At 41.1% G+C, this 19451-nt stretch overlaps 1 protein-coding gene and 1 long non-coding RNA gene across 4 annotated transcripts in view; one reads left to right on the top strand and one right to left on the bottom strand.

The window, feature by feature from the left end:
- The window catches only part of Gna12 (G protein subunit alpha 12), a 91269-nt gene that overhangs the window by 579 nt on the left and 71239 nt on the right, over positions 1 to 19451 (top strand). The gene's annotated exons all lie outside the window — the stretch shown is intronic.
- LOC134472483 (uncharacterized) lies at positions 12733 to 13643 on the bottom strand. The gene is made up of 2 exons (XR_010042328.1): positions 13134 to 13643; positions 12733 to 12786 (listed from the first exon to the last, which is right to left on the bottom strand). It is a non-coding gene; the product is annotated as an uncharacterized LOC134472483 (long non-coding RNA).

The following is a 19451-nucleotide window of genomic DNA, read 5'->3' as shown; positions in this document are numbered from 1 at the left end:
CTTAAGAGTCACCTAGGCCCCTCCGCCCCTGTGCACACCGTGTAGTCCTCCACGGGCCTGATGGCTTTGCCCTTTCCCGGATGCCTGGGGACATAGCTACTGGAAGCTGGCCAACTTCTGAGGACTTGGGAACTGACGGAGGGCGTCTTGGTGCGAGAGAACCGCCGCCCCCCCCCCAACCCCGGCCGGCATCCCCGTTTCCCTTGCAAATTTCGAGGGTGAGGACTCTGAACTTCCCCTGCCCACCAGCAGGCCCTTAAGAGCTGAGTAGGCTAGGGGAAACCAGTCTTAATTTCTTAGGTTTTAGTGGGAAAACTGCAAATATATACCAAAGTAAAGAAGATGAGTGGAAGAAACTGTAAGGTACCTATTTGCCAGCTTCACCAGTGATCAATTCCATGCCTCTGCCCTTCACCTATGTCCCCCATTCTTGGAGCAAATCCCAGAAGTTGTATAGCTGCTTTAGCAAATATTTTGGTGTGTTGCTAAAAGACAAGGCTTTGTTTTAAAAACATGGTCACAGTACCACCAACAACCTTAAAAAATAGGACTCCATAATGTCACTGAATATCTACTCAGTGTCCAGATTTGCTCTATTGTTGCACAACTGTTTTATGTGTTTCAACCGGATGCAGATAATATCCTTATATTGTGACGAATCTCCAGGTTCTGTTTCTTGTTCCTTTTATAGTCTTTGCAGTATTTGTGAAAGAAACACTCCAGCTGACAGAGTCTGGGGTCCTCACTATCACCTCTGAAAGTTGTGGAAAGGCCCCAAAGGAAATCTGAAGAAAACTGACATAGGAAAAGGAGAGTCTGACCTGCACCTAGATTGGGTCATTTCCTCTTTGAGTTCTTATCTCTACCCTTTCCTTGCCCCCTCTTCAGTTTTACGCAAGCCTATTTTGGGGAAGCCAATGTACAGGCAGGTCTGAGCACAATCATTTTGAAGCAGAGGTGGAGAGAAGTTTGTCATACCATAAAACCTGCCTGGAGACTAGTTTATATGGTGCCTGAGGGATTTTAAATTTAGCGAAGGGCACTAGAAACCCATTTGGGACATTTTCTTTCACTTCAGCCCCAGGGAATCGCTGGGCTCAGAGGCCTTAGGACTGAGATCCTGGGCTCCAGACTTTACATTTTTGTTTCTAAAATACTTCATTTTGATAAAAATATAGCTGTTTTGGGATTTTGATGGGAAGAAAATAATTCGATTGGTAAGACACCCCTTTCCTTTTCACCTCTTTCAGAAGCCTTGCAGTGAGAGAGGTCTCTGGCAAATACTTCATCCACTTCAAAGAGGACGCGCCCATTGCAGCTCACTAGAGATCAATTGTGTGTTTCAAAATTCCCCTCATCTTCAGGCTGAAGAAGTGTGCATGTTGCCTCTCAGGGCCTGCTGTCTAACTTCTCTGTTAAAGAGCTTGATTTTATTTTTGCTGCTGTCCTGAATCTCAGAATGAGGCAGATTTGGCTAGCTATCTCCCAGTTTAAATTCTGGTTTCTTTCAACTTGGGAGGCAGAGAAAATACGTAGCAACAGATCGCGAATCTAAATCGGTATATTAAAAAAGTGCAATCCTAACTTTTTTCCTGATGTATATAAACATTAAGTTTTCTTAGCTTCCTTATCAATAGAAACAAGACATGCTAGATCAGTATTACATTTTCCTTTCCAAATTTTAGTAAGTATTATTAAACTCATTTCTCTTGTGAATACTTTAATACTAGTTAGAAATTCATCTTTCCAATTAAAACCAATTTTTTTCCACCTGTGTTTTTATTTTGCCAGATTACTTTGAAGAGAGACTTTTTAAATAAGTTGTTTCTAAGGGTTTTAGTTGTAGGTATTTGAACGATACTGTTTAGAATAATATTTACATAGGGCTTTAGTGTTAACATTTCTTTTAAAGTAGTATGTATTGGGTCAGAGCCTTTCATATGTGGCATTTCATTTTCATAAGGCTCCAAGTGGTATCACCCCATTTATTTAATAAATGAGGAAATTGAGGATAAAGAATTTAAAACCTACTCTAAGTCAGCTGCCTAATTATCAGGTGGCAGAGCTAAGAAGCAAGCCTAGTCTTTTTATCTTTTTTTTTAAATTAAATCTTTAAATTTGAGGTAATTATAGAGACCTATGCAATTGTATGAATAACAGAGAGATCCCATGTATGCTCTACGCACCTGTACACGATGCTAAGATCTTGGAAAACTGTAGAACAGCTTATAACAAGATATTGACACTGATATAGTCAAGATACAGAACGGTTCCATCACTAGAAGTGTCCTGCATATCACCCTTTTATAGTCATTCTTCTGCCCTTCCCTGAACCTAGCGGTGATTAATCTGTTCTCTAATTCTATAGTTTAATCATTGCAAGAATATCATATAAATAGAATCATACACAATGCAGTGTCTTAGAATTGGAACTTGCATAATCCCCTGAAGAGTCACATCCAACAGGCTGCAAACATCATTAGTTTTACCTTTTTATTGCTGAGTAGTAACACCATTTAACCGTTCACCTGTTGAAGGATATCTGAGTTGTTTCCTGTTTCTACTCATTGTGAAGAAAATATTTAAATATTCACATACATTCTTTCATGTGTACATAAGTTTTCATGCATCTGGGATAAATGTTCAAGAGTGCAGTTATTGGCCCATGGTAGTTGCATGTTTAGTTGGATAAGAAATTGATAGACTGTTTCCCAAGAGGGTGCCAGTGTACATTGTCACCAGCAATGTGGAAAAGATCTAGTTTCTCTGCATGCTTGCCAGTATTTGGTGGTGTTGCTGTTTTTTGTTTGTTTTTAAATTTTAGCCATTCTGATAAGAGGGTAAAGATAATCTTCTTGCAGTTCGAATTTGCATTTCCTCATGCCTAATGATGTTGAACATATTTTCATGTGCTTATTTGCCACCCATTTACCCTCTTCTTTATATATTCTTTTTTTTTGGGTACTGGGGATCGAACTCACAACCACACACTTGCAAAGCAGGCGCTTATACTGCTGAGCTAAATCCCCAGCCCCAAAATATGGAACCCTTGACGAATTTGCTTCTCCTGTCTCTTTCCAATTTTAGTACTTGTGCTGTGGAAGCAAGCACTTTATATTTATTTATAATCTAATAAGGTTGCTTATTTTTTATTGTTGAGTTTTGGAAATTCTTTATATAGTCCATATACTAGTCCTCTGTCATATTGGTTTGCACAGATTTTCTTTCAATCGGTAATTTTTATTTCATCCTCTTAATAGTGTTATCTACAGCAAAAGATTTAATTTCAGTAAGGTCTAGTTTAATTTTTCCTGCTATGGACAATTGCTTTTAGTATTAAATCTTAAGATTCTGCTTAGCCTTAGATTCCAAAGATTTTCTATTACTTTTTTTCTAAAAATTTTATTAATTTACATTCAAGTACATAATCTACCTTGAGTTAATTTTTATATGAGGTATGCGGTTTTTAAATCAAAGTTGAGTTTTTTTGTTTGTGTTTGTCTGTGACAATTTAGTGGTTCCAATATTATTTGTTGAAAAGGCCATCCTACCATTGAATTGCTTTTGTATGTTTGTCAATCAGTTGGGCATATTCAGTCTGTTTCTGGGTTCCTTTTTGTTCTGTTGATTTGTATATCTATCCTTGTGCCAATACTACTACACTGTTGATTACTGTAGCTACGCAAAATGAGCATTAGTATCAGACAGGGTTATTTCTCCAACTATCTTTGTCAAGATTGCTTTAGTTATTCTAAGGCATTTGCCTTTTTCCATATACATTTTAGAATTTAGTTTGTTGATGCCTATATGTATTTTTTTAAAGAAACTTTTGGAAAGTTGTAGTAATTGTATTAGAGCTCTAGATCAAACTGGAGAAAAATAACATCTTTACCATGTTGAGTCAGCCTGTTGATGAACACACTGTATCTTCATTCATTTGAGTCTTTCATTTATCTGCCTTTTCCATTTTTCAGTGTCTTTTATGTTTACACCTAATTGTTTACTTTTCTTTAAAAGGATTGGAAAGGGTATTGTGTCTTTACTTTCAATTTCCACATGCCCACTTTTAGTGAAACAATGTGATTGAGTTTTGCCTCTGCTTTTACTTCCTGTGACCTTTCTGAACACAATGGTTGTAAGAGCTTTCCTGTGGATTCCTTGCAATTTTATACATAGACTAGCATGTGATCTGCAAGTAGGGACAGTTCTGTTTTCTCTTTTCCAATAAGTATGTCTCCTGTTTCTTGCCCTTTTTTTTTTTTTTTTTTTTTTTTTTGTGCTAGGGATCGAACTCACACCTTGCGCGTGCCAGGCAGGTGCTTGTGCCGCTGAGCTAAACCCCCGGCCTGTTTCTTATTCTTGCCTCAGTGCAGTGGTTGGAATTTTCAATGTAATGCTGTCTTAGTAGGGAGAGTTTTGATGTCTTTTTATTTCCTGACATTGGTGACTTGTGTCTTCTCTCTTTTTTTTTTTTTTTTTTTTTGTTGGTCAGTCTTTTAGAGGCTTAAAGTTTTACTGATTTTTTTTTTTTCTTAAAAAGAAACAGCTTTTTATACTATGGATTTTATTTTTTCCCATCAATGGTTTTCCTGCATTTATTTCTCTTCTTTACTATTTTTATCCTATTTACTTTGGATTTATTTTGTTCGTTTTTTTCTTAGTTGCTTAGGTAGAGACGTAGATTACTAAGATTTTGCCTCTTTTTTAAAATAAACATTTTAAGGACTATTAATTTCCCTCTCTGCATTGCTTTGGCTGTGTCCTTGTATTTTGATATGTCGTACTTTTATTTATATTCAGTTTCATGTGCATTTTATTTCTTTTGAAATGTCTGCTTTTACTTGTGAATTACTTATAAGTGTATTGTAGTTTCCAAATGCTTAGCAATTTTCTTGTTACTGTTATTGAATTCTAGTTTTACTCCATTATGGTGAGAGAACACACTTTGTATGTTTTTAGTTCTTTTAAATATGCATAGGTTTGTTTTATGGCCTAGTTTATGATCTATTTAGTGTATGTTTTATGGTCCTGCATTGGTAGGTGTTTCTGAGAATAAACACTTCAAAAAAGTGTTTATTCTCTTGCTTGCTGGAGTGTTCTGCCTTACCAGTGGATGTTCTTGGTTCACAGCAGTATTGAGTTCTGTATCCTTGCTGAGTTTCTGTTTAATAATTTGGTCACTTGCTGAGGTTGGAGTAATGAGGTCCCCCCACCTTAATGATGGATTTACCTATTTCTCCTTTAGTTCTGTCAGTTTTTACTTCATGTATTTTGAGATTCAGTTGGGTGGTACATAAACATTTAGGATTATTATGTCTACCTGGTAGATTGACCTTTGTCAATATGTAATGTCCCTCTTTGTCTTTCTAGATGCCCCTTATACAGTGGGATTACTTCCCAGTAAACTTATTGCAAGTTGAAAATTGAATATTCAAAAATAAATAAATAAATAAAAACAAAAAGAAAATTGAAAATTCATTTAATATACATTTAACCTAACAAGCACACTGTCTGAGGAACACCACAGCTGCAGAAGAGTAGTTTTTACCCTCACAACTGTGTGCAGCTGGAATCTACAACGCAGTGCTGCTGCCCATAATCATGAGTATCTTAGTGCATTTCACGAGCCCCAGAAAAATCAACATTCCAAATTTGAAATAGGCGTCCACTGGGTATGTCTGACTTTTGCACCTCATAAAATCAAAAAATCATAATTTGAATCCTGGTAAGTTAGGAATCTTTCTCTATCCCTTTCCTCATCTACACCCAACACAAAGCCTTGAATATTTTGTTGAATTTAATTCTTTTGTTTCAGTGTCAACAAAAAGACTACATAGTATAATAATCTGATTCTTAAACCGGGTGTGGTGGCTCACTCCTGTAATCCCAGTATTCATGAGGCTGAGGCAAGAGGATAACTGCAAGTTTGAGACCAGCCTGGGCTACAAAGTGAGCCCACGGCTGGCCTGAACCACATAGCAAGACCCTATCTTAAAAAGACCAAAAAAAAAAAAAAAAAAAAAAATCTGATTCTTCAAGATAGTCCTAAAATCAGCAATACATCTACATATAAAGTGGATCTCTGTTATTGTGATTAAGTGGATATGAATACATTTATCATATATGTGTGGTGTTGTGGTTTCTCATCCATGTAGCAAAAAAGCATCAGCTTCCATCTAACAGGATATGAAATTCAGTATTTAAAAATGCTCTTGCAGTGTAATGCATCACATACAGATCAGGGAGTAGAACCTTTGTGAGACAAATTGAAGCTTGACTGAGCTTCCAGACAGGCTGAGGCACACACTGCCATCACAGGCATTGTTTCTTTAATTAAGTTTATTGGTACATTTTAGATGTATATAATGATCACATTCATCATAGGGAATTTGTACCTGCGTATGATGTATCTTAATTCTTTCTTTCCCAGTCCCTTCCCCTCCCCTTTGTTCAGCCCTTCTCCCCTTTCTTATTTACAAAAGATTTGTTTCCATTTTTTTCTTCTTTTCTCATTTTTTCCTTCATTCCTTTCCCCTCCTCCCTCCCTCCCTAGTTTCCCTTCCTATTTGAATAAGTTGTTTTGTAATTCACAATATTTATTATGCATTTTGGTTCTTATTTATACTTTTGGCTTCTCCAGAGAAACAATCCAATATTCACACATGTGTTCAGTTTACTCACTTAACAGTATGGTCTTGAGGTGCAGCCATTTACCTAGGAATGTCTCAATTTTATCCTTCTTTATGGCTGAATAGTACTCCATTACATCTTTAAAATACACATTATTATACAATTTTCAAAACATCAAATACATGAGCTTTAAAGGAGAGCCCACTCTGGAAGTTACAGACTATCCCTTTCAGATTACAAAATAAAAAGAAGCCAGAGAGGGAGGGAGAGGAAAAGAAAGAAAAAGAAAGAAAGAACGAGAAAAAGAAACCACATAGTCCTCCTGGTATTTTTAGCATGCCAAAGCACAGGCTCACCTGCGACCAGAAGGAAGAGCCCCGTGCCTAGAACCAAAAGACCAGAGTGATGGAGACTCCTTATTCCACCAAGAGGGGGCTGCTCCATTTCTTTAAAAAAAAAAAAAAAGACTTTGGACACAATTCAACAAGCTTGAAAAACAAAGTGAGAAGAAGACAGGTGTCCCAGTGACTTCCGAATTTTCACAAGGACAGGCAGTGAGTACCATTGGTGTCCTCCTCCTCCTGCCTGCCACTGCAGAAGCCAAGCTGAAACAGCTAAGGGGCACAGAAGAAAAGAACTCATAAAGTGGGCCTGTTCCTGGCTAACAGACCCAGAAGAGAGGTCAGCATATTCAGAAGACCCTTGCAGCAGTGCCCATCCTGCACCAGGCAAATTCCAAGAGAAACTACACGTGCCATCCACTGAGGTTTCAGCAGGACTCGGGGGAAGCTGCTTTCTCTCCTCGTTCATACCCCAAGTGATGTCCCAAGTGGCCTAGCAGGTAGTGGTGGCAGGCTCAGGCTGGGATCTAAGCTGTCACCTGGAAGCAGTGAAGGCTGCTCCGGTCTCTCACTGGAGAGGATCCACGGGGCTCCTTACCCAGGACCGTGATACAGACAGAGGAGAGGGGAGGCTGCCTGCTTGTCACTCTGTTGTTCCCTCTCATTGCGGCCTCAGCCAGGCTGATATTGCAAAACCACTCAACAAGGCAACCGGCCCAGGGACCTGGAGGCCCTATAGCCTTAAAGCAAATAGCCTTGCTTTCAGAGTCCCAGGAGAAGAGGAGAGAGGGAATGAGACTGCAAAGTATTTGCGTAAATCATGCCTGAAAACTTCCCAAATTTGGCAAAAGATATAAATGTACAGACTCAAGAAGCTGAGTAAACCCTAGTAATAGGTAAGAAGAGGATATAAATATAAATAGAATGTCCTGTTTCTTATGTGTTTCATAAATCATAATTAATGACTGAAGTAAAACCCACTATGGCACTTAAAGTCTAATAAGATATACTGAGACATTTGTATTTAAAAAGTAAAGACAGGGGCTGGGGATTTAGCTCAGCGGCATAAGCACCTGACTTGCAAGCAGGCAGTCGTGAGTTCGATCCCTGGTACCGATAAAAATGAAAAAGACAAAAAAAAAATTAAAAAAAAAAAAGTAAAGACAGTAAAGTGACCTCAATGAAAGTGAAGCTTCTGCTCTTCACCTAAATTGTAAAACACCAGTGTCAGCAGATTTGGATAAGTTACATGTGGATATTGTAAGCCTAGAACCATTAAGAAAATAGTTCATAATGTTATACTCAAAAATCAACTGATAAGTGGGGTATAGTGACACATTCCTGTAATCCTACGACTCAGGAAACCGAGGCAGGAAGATCACTGAAAGTTTGAGGCCAGCTGGAGGCTACATCGTGAGTTCAGGGGCAGGGCCAGCTAGAACTACAAAGCATGGCCATATCTCAAAAAATAAAACAAAATCAATTGATAAGATAGAATCCTGAAACATGTTAAAATAATCGAAAAGAACAGAATAAACCAAAAAAGGGGGGAGGGGCAAACTATGCCCTAACACATTATCAATGAACTTATTTTAAATGTAAATTATCTAAACATAAATTGAGATTGCCACAGTGGATAAAAAAGCATCTATATGAAGCTCACTTGAGAGTAACAGATTAAGTTAAAAGTAAAGGATGAAAAAAAAAAAAAAACATACCATGGCAGCATTAGTGAAAACAAGGGAGTACTGTGCACTAAACTACCTGATAAATTAGACTTCCGTGTAGAGAAACATACCAGAGAGAGGGAGAGTGAATACTGCCTATTCTCAGCCATTCCAGCATTCTTGAGGCTGGGAAGACGGTTGTGCCGGCAACCACAGTGCGGAGCAGGAATGGATACACGGTGTTAAAGGCCACCATGGATGTGCAGAGGTTGCTGGGGGAAGATTACTTCTGGCTGGGGCATTGAAAGAGGCCTTGTCCAGGAAGTGGATCTCAACAGCCTTCAAAGGATGTGTAAGATTTCAGCAGGTAGAGAAGAGCACACAAACGAGACCATCTTGGAGCTCTCCGTTTGCCTACCAACTAAGAAAATTCTAACAGGTACGGATATTGAAACAGAAACAGCATAAAAGCCAGGTGGGACTTCGAAGTCCAGAGAAGTGGTCAGCAAGCAGTAGCTTGCTGTAGAGGCTGTGCTCACAGCACTCTGACTGAAGCCGTGGACATTCTCCCTAGAGAACTCATACATGTGTATAGTTCCAAGTTCCTTGGACATCCTAAATCTCAAGAGTGGGCCTACACGTCACCTGTGGACTGCAGATTAGCAACTTTTATTGTAGAATATCTAGGATTATATTAACTAAAGTTTCACTTTTTTGTTTGTTGTATCACACTTTTCACTAACGTGTTTAGACTTAGAAGAAACTTCCATTGTATTTTGTAGAGCACTTTGGTGCTCCTGTCCTGTAAGAGCCAGTATTTCTAAAACTCAGAAGCACTACTTGGATGTTGCACCAGATTTGCATGAGAGCAAAAGCATAAATCAGCTTCTGGGGTCTGGAGCCCAGTTGGATTTTTATTGCCCTGTTGGCAAATTGCATTTAAGTAAGCAAGTTTATTTTTATACTTGGACACACATGGTTGGTCCTTTTATAATGCCCCCCCCCCCCCGTCAAATCATTGTCAGTTGAAAGAAAATCTAGAGACCCCTTTAGCCATGCTGGGGATACAGAGGCACAAAGGAGCATTCTTGTCCTCCAGCTTCCAAGTTTGCAGGTTGATTATTGTAACCAGATCTTGTGAGAGAAGTAGTCTTTGACCTTCTGTCATCTGTCATGTGATATTTGGAATATAGTTGTACTTGATGCCAGGTGGTGCTCTGTTGGTAGCTCCTAATTATTTTGTTATTACATAGTTAAGGGTGGTCCATGGATTGTATCTTTTACAAATGGATCTACAGAAGTCAACCTAAGGCTTATCTAGAGATATAATTATAGGGCGATTTTTCAAGCCAAAGACACTAATGCTATGTAATGGACCAGGTGTGTCACTTGTGTTACCTGAAAGGCTATGCCAGCCCCTAACAACAGATGGGTTCATTTCGTACTGTAAAGATTATTGCTTGAATTTAAACCAAAGATTTGAGGTCTTCTTTGTATCTGTGTCAAAAGGGCTGGAATCTCAGCACTCCAGGAGGGTGAGGCAGGATAGCCAGGTCTAGCCCATTATGGGGAACTTAGTCATTTAGTGAGATCCTATCTCAAAATTTTTAAAACAATTTTTTTTAAAGGGCTTAGGAAATAGCTTGATGCAAAGAACCTGAATTCAAACCCCAGCACCACAGGAGGAGGAGCCACAACTGGAAAAGCTGCCACTTGGCACCAACCAAGTGGCCTTTTAGGGATGAGCAGAGTGTAAATGATAGTTGCTGACCTGTGTGCTAGTCTTTCTGTATGTTTTGTTTGCCAGTTAAGATCACTGTCTTGGAACTAAAGGTGTGGCTCAGGAGTAGTAATGTATGTTAAGCATGTGCCCTGAGTTCCATCCCCAGCATCACAAAAAAAGGAAAATACTGAATTGTCTGCATCCGCATTAGGATAACTGTTCGGGTATGTCCAGGCTCACTGGACATGTCATTGAGGAATATGTCATTGTGGAAGACATATTTTGCACTCTGTGTCAGCTTATCTGGTAGAGAAACCAATGCCTCTATGGTGGTTCCATAGAGCAACTATTTGGAAGTTGAGCTTTGAGTGTACAGTGTCCACGGGACAGTAAGACAGTGGTCCCTACTCTTAGGAGGGTTTGTGAGCGAGTAGAAGTAGTCCAAGGCAGCGAAAATGTTTGTTCCAGGTGTCCAGGTAAAACAGTATTCCTAACTTCTGCCTTTCTACAGCGGCAAACCTGCTCGATCATTCAGAGCAGGCACTTTGTGCCTTGCTGTGTGTGTAGCTTAGGTGAAAGAGACGCAGTCATTGTCTCATGGAGCTATCTGCCATCAATGGGACATGTATTGGCCAGACCAGGTGAGTGGTGTCCTGGGGCTGTGATTCTGACCACTGAGGAATTTCTGATGAAATAGTCCGGTGATTATCTTTGGTCACAGTGAGCATACTGCCACAGTCATCGACAGGACATGAAGAAATGCAAATTGCATTGATCATCAAGCTGGAATTATGTTTGTCTTTGCAGACAGGATACACAGTGTGCTAAATGAAAGAGCTGACATTAACTGAGAAAAGAACGATAGTCATTGTTTAAAGTCTCACCTTATATGTGATATTTCATTCAGATATAGGGACCAGCCACTTCAGACATTTGTGTTTAGAATTTCTATAATACTTGTTAACAAGACTTTAATCTGTATTTTCCACTCATACTGGGATTTTTTTGTTGTTGTTTGTTTTTAGACAGTCTCAGTATGTAGTTCAGCCTGGCCTTCAACTCAATTGACAGCCGAGGCTGGCCTTGAACTTGCAGTAATGGTAATGCCTCAGTCTCTCGAGTGCTGGGATCACAGGCCTGTAGCACCACACATGGCTCCTGCTCATACTGTTTTACATCTATAATTCTTGGCACACACAGATAACCAATAAGTGTTTATATTTTTGTGGCCACTTAAATTTTTTTTTCTTCAAGGAAATAAAGTTCCCATAATTTTAGTGTTAGGATGGGAGAGGAAATGTTTTTCCCCAGGGTTCTGATGACTTGATGAGATAGATACAGGTCAAAAACTCTGTTAAAGTGTGGAATGATACGGGCCAGGATGAGAGACTCCTGGGGAGCTTAGCTGGTCAGAATTTAGAAACAGAAAACTGGTCATTTACCTTCTTATCAGTATATATTTGGTACAACTGTAATGAAATGGTTTTTAGACAAACATACCACAGCTAGCAGAACATACTAGTCAGAGCAGATGCCTTATTAAAAGAAATCATCTTCGGAAGCCAAGTCAGCAGGCACCTATGAAGAGCCTCTCTGTGCCTGGTCTGCCAAAACTACAAAGGTGAGGCAGCCGGCCCGCAGGGAAGCCTCCTGTCCCGGCCACCCTCTCTGGGGTGGTGTTTGCTCCTTCAGTAACTCTGTCAGAGGTGAGGAGTTCTCCAAGAACTAAGATCTTCACTTTCCCAATTGATGTTCCCTGGGGGAGGGAGTTTACTGCCTGTTCTTGTCTAGCCCCCTGTTCAGGGAAGAGAACTGACTTGTTAGACTGGCAGCACCCTCTCTTCAGAACCACCTGCCCACAGGAGCATGTTTTCTTCCTTCATGCCACTAGGTATAGGGCCTGCTTCCCTCTGTTTGTCCAGCTGTGCAGGAGAACAGGCCAACTTGGCTGCAAAGCTAAACCAATCTCTTTAACAAAACAGCCAGGAGTTTGATCTCCATCTCTCTGACTCCTGTTTTAACTATCGAGTTGGTTCTAATGTTGGGAACAAAAGATGACAAACTGAGTCTGAAGCCAGTCTGAACAACACAGCCAAGGGCACAGAGGGAGGATTCTAGGATGTGGATAGCACTTCTCTTGAGCTCAGGCTTAGTCACTACCATGCTGAATAGTCTCCCTAATGCTCCAGCCTGGGGAATAGCAGGCCAGGGATCTGGAACATAAGCTCAGGAAAAAAGCAGAGCACCTCAAACCCAGAGGACCATGGCAGAGGCAAAAATGTTCTGAACTCAAGCTCAGGAGTCTTTGGAGTAGGTTGGAGGTCTAGGATACCAGTAGAATTTCAGAAGAAAACCCACTCAGTCCAGGCCAGTTTTGAGCTTTATTCATCTCCTTCCTCAGATGTGGACTGAAAGTTGCTCTGACCTGAGAAGACAAGTAGGTGAAAATAGTGTCAGGAAAACTGGCCAGAGTGCTTCTGAAGGAGTGGGCTGGCAAAGAGCAAAGCACGGGAAAGTTAAAAGAAATGACATGGCAACTCTTAAGTACTGTGGCCAAAACGGGGTGCAGGGAGGATAGCATGCAAAGACAGATGGAAAACTGTGTCTGGGAAACAGGCAAACCGAAACAGAAGTACATTGCCTGAGAGTGCTTTGTATCCTATACAAAGCATAACAAGCATATAGATAAGTCACAAGCAGGAAGGAGCAAAAAGATTCAGCTGAAGAGTAAGCTAATGTGGACAGCAGGGCACACATCCCAGTCCTACTCACCATCCACGTCCACACAGTTGCACAGTTAGGAGTCTCCAGACACCAGGCTCCTTCAGACATTTGTACAACAAACACCTTACATCAGTGTCCAAAGAAGGCTTGGTACAGTCTTCCCTCATAGGGAAAAAGGGGTGTCTGCCGATTTAAAGGCTTCTCCTTCATTTCTCGGTTATGAACTGGCCAAGGCAGCAAGCTGGTTGTCAGGGCCAGAGGTGGTAAGTGGTGGCCTTTTGTCCTCCTAGCCCATCTCTGCTGGCACTGCTGTGAGCCCTTTATACTTCACTGGAGAGAGCAGGCCGTTTTGATTGTGGGCACGACCATTAAAGAAGAGCCTATTCAAGCAGAGAGAAGTTGATTTTGTTGGGCAGCTTGCTAAACTGAGGTCTTCTAGAAGCTGGGGTGATGTGATCAGTTTTTTTTTTCCCTCTACCATGTACCCTGTACCCATACATAATGGGAACAGAAGGCCACTTGGGTGGCACCTGCAGCACATTGAGTAAGCAGCTCTGGCTCTTCTCCTTGGCACCTTGTAACAGTCCTGAAAAAGTTCCCATGTCTGGCTTCACAGCGCCCAACCCCCTTTTCACGTAATCCCTTGTTTGTTAACCACAGTGGCCCCACAGTGACTGGGGGTAGGCTAGGCAAGGGTCATGTTTCAGATGAGAAAACGGAGCTGGCAGCCCTTTGTAACACGTGACTCTGCCTGTTGGGACGTTAGTGTTAGTGGGCTGTGTTGGGCTACTTGAGCTCAGTCTCCCTGAAATGTGGGAGTGTTGCAGAAAGGGTGATGTCGGCAGCAGTAGTTGTAGTTCCCTGTTCTGTGAGGCGGTGGTAGCTACTCGAACTCTCTTGTCCAGTGTGATCATTGCTACAAGTAAAAGCAGCAGGGCTCTATCTCATGGAGGACAGTGCAAAATTCTGAATGAATCACATGCAGTACATACATTCATCCGTCACCGGGACACACATACCTGTGCTCACAGAACACTCAGACACACACAAGACACTTCAAGTACTATTGTCCTATAGTAAAGATGCATGTAACCATGTCCAGGGGAAAAAAGCCTTCTTTCTATGCTACAGTTACGGACCTGTCATTTTTTGTTTGTTTTGTTTTTATTTTTGTGGACCTGTCATTTTTAAAAATATATTTTCTACAGTAATAGTATTTTAGAAGCTGCATTGATGATAGCAGTTTGAAGACATGAATCCCTAGGAATAAGATTTAACTGTCCACTAGTGATTAAAGCGTTTTTTGCTCATGTGAATTCCTCTAGAGTTACCCGGAAATTTTCGTTTTGAATTGTAGGTGTCGTAACTTAATTTCTGGTTTGAATCTAGCTTTAGAATTTTTGTAATCTTGAATATTTTCAGAATGTATAAATATTTGCCAAGCAAACCACAACATCTTCAGCATTTTTTTAAATTGGAAACTTGTCTTAATTCTTGGTAGCTTGCCTGAGCTCCCACATTCCCCACATCTCTCCCCTGACCAATGTTTCCCCTATTAGTAACATCTTGCCTTCATGTGATACATTTTTCAGAACTCATGAACCAATGTTGATACAATATTAACTGAAGTTCATAGTATACATTAGGATTTTCTGTCTGTGTTGTATAGTCCTCTGGAGGTTGTATTTTTGGGTTTTGTTTTTGTTTAGTTCTGTTTTTTTTGAGACAAGATATTGTCCTGTAGTTTGGGGCTGACCTCATAGCTGTCCTACCTCAGCCTCCCAAGTGCTAGGATTACAGGTATGTACCACCTGGCTGATTCTGTAGCTTTTGACAAATAGGTCCATCATAACTGTGTCCTACACGTATCTCCACGACCACCATTCTGCTGATGTTTGTCTTCTCCCTCCTGCTCCCTGGGGAGTCCTGGGCATACCTCTGTCCTCAAGAGCTTTTTCATATATCTGCCCCACCCCAGTACTGGTAACTGAACTGAGGGCCTTTGCACTGACTGAGATCCCAACTCTTTTTAATTTAGTTTTTTTGTTGGTGTTGTTTTGTTTTGTTTTTTAAATCTGAGACAGAATCTTGCTAAATTTCCTGCTCTGGGCTCAAACTTGCTGTCCTGCTGTCTAAGCCTCACAGAGCGCTGGGATTATACTGCACCATCCTGACCAGCGCAGAAATTCTTCATAAAGCTGTTTTTCTGCTTATGAATTTCAGTGGGCCTTAATTCTCCATCAGACCAACTAATTTCTTTTCCTGTTTTTATGTGTCTTTTGTATACTGGACTCTGTTACAGTTTAGATCTAAAATGGCCCTCAAAGCTTCATGTGCTGGAAGGGGACTGGATTATGGGGTGTTATGGCTGACTGGCTATTAGGAAGTAGGGTTTGCTCATAAGGGGTGGGTCACTGTGATCTTGACCCAGAAGCATTTATCGCTCTGCCCTTTTCCTCCGTTGACTTTGCTTCTTGGCTGCCATGAGGCTCTTCCATCATGCTGTTTCTGCCTGGAGCAGGTTAATCATGCAAGGACTAAAGTTTCTAAAACATGAGCCAAAATAAACCGTTTCTCATCCTCTAGATTGCCAATGTCAGGTATTTTCTCCCAGCATTGAGGAAAGTGACTGAAACATGCCCTATCACCATCAAATCACATGGCATTTGTACATCTTATGGGTATAATAGTTGACTAAAACTAGAAACATCATCTCTGAGGACATTAGAAATACATTTGTGAATTCCATAGTCCTCATGCAGCCAGGAAGCAAGGAGCCAGATCTGTTCATCTCTAAGCCAGAAATAACCACAATTGCTATACTGTCTGTCCTCTCAAGTGCTTTCTCCTCCATGCTAAGATAGCACCTCCTCACCAGAGCCTCCTTCCCTACTCTACACTTTCTCCATAGCTTGGCTTCTTATGTTTTAAGGAGAAAAGAGCTTCCTATCACACTGCTGAGCGGTTACAGAGAGCCACTTAGCCCGTGCTCTGCCCTGGCAAATGATAGTAGCAAGCTTCTGCTTTCTGACTCCTGCATGAATGGAGGGGTCTGGCAAGTGATCAAGAGAAAGAGAGAGATTTCTTCAGCACCTTTTTTTTTTTTCCTGGTGGTGCAGGGGATCAAACCCAAGCTTTATGCATGCAAGGCATGCACTAAACCACGTCCCCAGGCCCTCTTCCAGCACTATTTCTTGTGGACCCTGACTCTGTAATTCACTAATTTGAGCATGTTGTTTGATTCTTGTTGGGCACCAGTGTGAGTTAGGGTGTAGGCTGTCATAATTTCTCTTCCGAGGAAAATAGGAAGATCTGTGGTTCAGAGTGAGGCCATTTGTTCCCTGTTTGATGCGTGGCAGAGAATGGGGCAAGCTCCTTGTGGTGCCTTAGTCCAGTTGTGTGGCTTAACCGCTCCCATGTGTGTAATCACTTGGCAATCTTATTAAAGTGCAGATTCTAATTGAGCAGGGCTAGAATGGGCCTGGGGCTTGACTCTGCTTTAACTTCACAGGTGGTGTCTTTGCTGCTAGACTACACTGAGTAGCAGGGTTGTTCACAACACTGAAACCCTGCAACAGCCTGACTGCTAACAGCAGGGGAGACATGAGGGCCATTAGTAAGACAATCACCTGATGTTTAGTGAGCAGCTGCTCTCTGTCAGATGCATCATGAGAAAAAACAAATTGTTGCCTCAGAGAGCTTACAGTCTTGTGCAGGATGCATACATCAGTACAATAAGCAGGTAGATGTTTAAAATGTTAGAAGGTGAAGAGTGCCCTGGACAAGAGAGACAAGCAGACCAGGGAGCAGGCGGGTGGTAGAGAGGCTGCTCTCAGGGTTCCCATCGGAGCAAACATGGAGGAAGTGGGTGGGGGAGGCGCGTGTGTGAGGAGAGTGCAGGTGAGTCCAATGCTGAGCAGGCGGGGCCCACAGGAGCCAGTGTGGCTGGTGTGGGAGGCGGGCAGAGACAGCTCTGAGAGGCATGGGAAGGAACACTTTGGAAGGTTTCAGCACCCAAGTGTCCCTTAGAGGACGACTCTGGATGCTGGCACTACAGGGAAGTAGGGGTGGCACATGGGTGGATGCAGGAGACCAGAGTGAAGGTAGGGAAAGGAAATCAGAGTCCAGACATGTTTGGAAGGTGCTGATGATGAAAATTAGCTTTTTGAGACATGGAAACATCGTTGTGATACTTAACTGGAAAATGAGTAAACTTTCTTGAGTGTTTAAATAAAAACCGGTTGCCAGATGTGGCTCATACCTGTAGCTTTTGAATCCAGTAGATTCAAAAGTTCAAGACCCCTGTGGACAATGCAGTGACTTAATAAGACCTTGTCTCAAAAAAAACTTTGTAAATGAAAAATGGAATAAAGCTCTGTGCAGAGGCACTGGTTCAGTTTCCAGTACCAGGAGAAAAAAATTGTGATGGGTAGGGTATAATGACTTTAAACAAAATAATGGTATTTATCTCTAAAGGGGAATTGTTTTTATTTTGGCTTTTTATTTTCTAGAAAACACATTATTATTTTAGAAAATTAAAACTTTCAAAAGACTTCTGCTTCTTTGTGTAATTCATTACATGTTCTTTATTCCAAGATTACTCATTTGCATTGCACTTCACAGATACCAGTATGTGGTTTGTGCTTCATTATGTCTGCATTATGCCTTTTAAATTCTGTTCAGTGGTTGTTTGTCTCGCCAACTAGAAAGCCAGCTCCTTTGAAGTGCAGGGTTGCATTTGATTTCTCTGTCCTGCTTGTGGCAGATTGCTCCTAAGTGCTTTTTGAATAAATTGTTCTGATTTCAAGTCCTGCCAGGCTTCTTCCAAAGCAGTTTTGTTTTTCTAAATCTGCAGAAGGTTATTATTAGGATGGCTGGAAGACCAAAGATGCTTGTCTTTATTATGGGTCTCATTTCCTCTCCCTATATGTGTTGTTCTTATCACCTGCCCCAAGGGCTTTCCCACACACCATCCAAAATTCTTAATTTGAAGCCAATGGTGTAGTGGCACAGGCCTCAAATCCCAACTCTGTGGGAGGCAGAAGCAAGAGGATCTCAAGTTAAAGCCCATCTTTACAATTTAGAAATTTAGTAAGACCTTGACTCAAAATTTAAAAAAAATTAATAAGGCCTTAGCCTCAGTATGAAAGTCCTGGGTTCAGTACCCAGTACTACCAAAACACACATGCAGCATAATTTGTGCTTCTAGAAGCCAGTGTCAGTGCACATCTCTTCCCTACCATCTTGCAGTTAGATAAGTACACTTTTGTGTAAATATTTCCCCCTTGTTTCTGCAGTTAGCAAATGGGTCCCTTGGGCTTGTTGTGTGCATTGTGTGAAGTGGGGAGGAGTACACCTCAGGACCAGGAAATGTGGAAAAGGTCCCTCCAACACAGCCTGCCACACATGGCTCACACCCAACTGTTTTTGTTACAGATGATATATGAGTAGTTCCTGAGTGTAAGAACTGCTTACTCTTCCAAGGCCATTATGGTGGATGGTAACTGTGTTCCTGAAAGACCTATTGTCTCTAATCTCTCAAACCACATTGAGTTCCAGTCAATGTGAGGTCACGGATGGACAGAGCAATTCTAATGACAAATTCATGGAGCATCTTATTTGTTAGTATTCTGAGGAATGGTTTTAGCAGACTGTGTTAGGACTGGGGGCTTGAGAACATTTATTTTGTTTGACTCCTTTGCAAGTTCCTGCCTTTGATCTTTGTTAGGATTTGAGAAAGACCTCACTTAAGTTAGAGCCCGGACTCAGTTGATAAGAGAATGCCAAATTCTTATTCTTTGTTACTAGACAGTGTACAGATGATAGACCCAACAGGTGGATCTTTGAGTTCTGAAAAAATTAGCCTAGTGAAACCTGACAGGTGAAACATAAAAAACCTCTAAAGGAGGGCTGGGGATTTAGCTCAGCGGCATACGTGCCTGCCTTGCAAGCAGGCAGTCGTGAGTTCGATCCCCGGTACCAGTAAAAACGAAAAAGACAAAAAAAAAAAAAAAAAAAAAACCTCTAAAGGAAACATCTCAAAGAAAAGCATCCAGTAGTAGCTTCAATTGGGCAGGTTTAAGCAAAAAAGGATTTGTGTGTGTGCGTGCGTGTGTGTGTGTGTGTGTGTGTGTGTGTGTGTTTCAGTGGTGAGGCGGGAACCCTTATGCATGCTGGTCAAGTGTTCTACCCCAACCTACACCCCCAGCACAGTAAAGTTCTAAAGCAGAGCTTGGGAAAACTGAATAAATAGAGTCCAACATTTCTAGATAGATTTTTCAAGAAGTGTTGGTGTTAATTCAGATCTTCTTTCTTTGTGTGCTTTACATAGTCCAAGGCAGTGCTCTTCTGAATCTCTTCACACAG

This window comes from Cavia porcellus, unplaced genomic scaffold (assembly GCF_034190915.1).
Source record: "Cavia porcellus strain 051 isolate PalLab524CR breed Dunkin Hartley unplaced genomic scaffold, mCavPor4.1 scaffold_23, whole genome shotgun sequence".
Taxonomy (NCBI): Eukaryota; Metazoa; Chordata; class Mammalia; order Rodentia; family Caviidae; genus Cavia; species Cavia porcellus.
Note: the sequence above shows the minus strand (reverse complement) of the source record. Positions and strands in the feature narration are given on the sequence as shown.